The following is a 3,052-nucleotide window of genomic DNA, read 5'->3' on the forward strand; positions in this document are numbered from 1 at the left end:
TCCTGAGCTCGTTGATAGAAGCGCCATACGACACCTTTGCGCTGGAGAGACTTATACATACCTGGGCGTGCCACAAAGCCGCATTCAGGATGTGACATCTATGAACAAAAGCATGCATCTTAAGTCTTCCGTTCCGCGACTGTACATCTCACGATGTCAAGGGGTTCGCGGAATATTGAGTCTTGAATGTCTTCACCACATGATTATTCTGGGTACAGCACATAGAGTTGCAAATGGAAGAGACCCTCTTCTTAAAATGGTCAGGAATCACGAAGAAGTGGGCAAAGGAGCATTTCTGTACAAAGCAGCGGAGGAGGCTGCTGAAACACTCGGACTTGACTTCAGTATTAGGGGTGAGCAAAATGCATCAAATCTAATCTATCTCGAGTACTCACTCCTGAAAGCCCGGATTAAGAAAGCACAAGAGAAAAACTTTCGTGAACAGCTCCTCGATAAGTTGATGCACGGTATCTTCCACAGAAATGTGAAGGATCAGTCAATGTCTTGTGAGCTAACGTTTGCTTTCCTTGAATCGCCCGGATTGAAATCTGGTACAGAGGGTTTCATTTTTGCATGCCAAGACGGTGTCATTTCCACCTTAACATACCGTCGCCACATTTTGAGCCAAGACATTCCCGATGATAGCTGCAGGGCGTGCCATGCACACCCCAAGCATTTAGCTCACATACTATCTAGTTATCCAACACACGCGGGAACGACCTACATTCAAAGGCACAATGCGGCACTAAGAGTACTTTATTAACATCTCTGTCACTCCTACAGTATTCACCTTAATATCGCTTGTCGAGAATGGGAAGTGCCGCATATAATGGAACTTTATATTCTCGACAATTGTTTCTGTTGCTCACTCAAGGCCTGACATGGTTCTTCTTGACTTCGAGAAGCGAACCATGTTCGTTATCGAATTTTCGGCACCAGTTGACAAAAACATCATAGCCAAGGAGAATGAAAACAAAGAGAGGTATCGAGACAAGGGAGTTGCAACGATTGTACCCGGAATATTCTGTTCAACTGATCGCCCTTATCATCGGCGCTCTTGGAGGTTTCAAGCTTTCACTTGCTAATAGCCTAAAAAGCATCCCTGCGTGTCAACAATATGCTAGAACACTTGCGGGAAAAATGCAGAAGGCGGTTGTCCTTGGGTCACTCCGTGTTCTTATGGTGCACGAGGGTTTTGCTGTATCGTCGTATTGATTACTTTACAGACTGTAACAAAAACACAAACTACAAAATAGCCTCGGAAAGGACTGGAAATTTTAATGACAAAAGGTATGCACACGGGAAATCTAAAGGTCATGTTTCAGGCGACGAATGGAGATTGGGTGTTTGGAATGCTAGAGGAGTAAATGATCTCAAGGTAAAAGAATTGCGTGAAACCATGGACGTAAAAAAACTAGATATTTTATGTGAGCCCGAAACAAAAAAAAGGGATGCGAAAATAAAGACATAAAAAACGGCATGTTGAAAGGCGGATTTGAAATATGGTCAGGAGTAGACTGTGAATCACATGGTAAACAAGGAGTAGGTCTGATTTTGAATGAAAAAGCAAAGCAGCATCTCGGGGACCATGGCTTCGTGTCTCCCAAACTGCTATGGGCTAGAATGAAAGTAGTAATCAGAAGACAATTTATTATAGCATGCTACGCGCCGGTTGATAGTGATCCTAGAGAAGTGAAAGACGCCTTCTGGGACACTTTAAATGACACAATAAACATCTGCGAACATGGGGAAAGAATAATTCTACTAGGAGACATGAACGGTTGGGTGGGCATCCAAAATCAGGATACAGAAAGAGTATTAGTTAATTTTGGGGATCCAAGAACAAACTATAACGGAGATAAACTAGTTGATCTATGCTTAAAAAGGGGTCTGTTTATTAGAAATACTTAGTTTAGGCATAAAATGATCCACATGTACAGCTGGTCTAAAGGAAATAGCCGCAGTATAATTGACTTTGTTGTTGCGGATGAAAGACTTAGAGAGTTAGTCAAAGATACAAGAGTCATGGGGGTCCTGAATGCAATACTGATCATTACCTTCTGATCTCAAAAATTAACTTAGGTTGGGCTTGGAGAAAAAAGAGACCCAAGAAAGCAAAACAAACGCGAATCAAAATTGAGAACCTACAGAAACCGGATGTGTGAATAGATTTCCAAAATAAGATAATCGAAAGCATAGACATGGCAACATGGGAGGACCGTATAAAAAACAAAGATTTAGAGGGCGCCTGGACAATGTTACGGGATATCCTTGTGAGATGTACGATCGAAGTGTGTGGTACCGCAGTTGTAGGAAGAATTTCTGGTGATGCGTGGTGGATTGATGAAATTCAGGCTGCCCAAAAAGCAAAAAGAGAAGCATACAAGAGAACTTTGAACATCGCAGGTCTTAGCAATGAGGAAAGAAGTAGACATAGAAATGATTATAGACAATTGAAAAAGTCTGTGTCACTGAGGTTAGGGATATAATTAAGAACTTGAAAAACGGTAAGGCTGCCGGGGTAGACGGTATTAACGCTGAAATGCTTAAACACGGTGGCGCGTGCATACCATATAGACTGTGCGAATTGATAAATTTATGTTTCGAGATGGGAGACGTCCCAGACGATTGGAAAGAAGCGATTATCGCACCAATATACAAGAGAAAGGGAGATAAAAGCAAGTGCAATAATTACAGAGGGATTAGCTTATTAAGCACCGTAAGTAAAATATATTCAAAAATACTTATTCGTAGGGTAATGAAAATAACAGAAGCAAAGATTTGGGAAGTCCAAAGTGGGTTTATGCCAGGAAGGTCATGTACGGATCAAATATTTAGCTTAAGGCAAATAACAGAAAAAAGTTTGAGAGTAGGAAAAAAAGTTTTCTGTGCATTTCTTGACCTAGAAAAAGCTTTTCACAAGGTAGATAGAAGTAAACTTTGGGAAGTCCTGAAAGAGTATGGAGTCAATGAATGGATCCTATAAGCTATAAAAACAATATATACAGGTAGCAAAGCGAGTGTAAGAGTGAATGGGAAACTGAGTGACTGT

The sequence above is a fragment of the Belonocnema kinseyi genome, chromosome 1 (genome assembly GCF_010883055.1).
Source record: "Belonocnema kinseyi isolate 2016_QV_RU_SX_M_011 chromosome 1, B_treatae_v1, whole genome shotgun sequence".
Lineage (NCBI taxonomy): Eukaryota > Metazoa > Arthropoda > Insecta > Hymenoptera > Cynipidae > Belonocnema > Belonocnema kinseyi.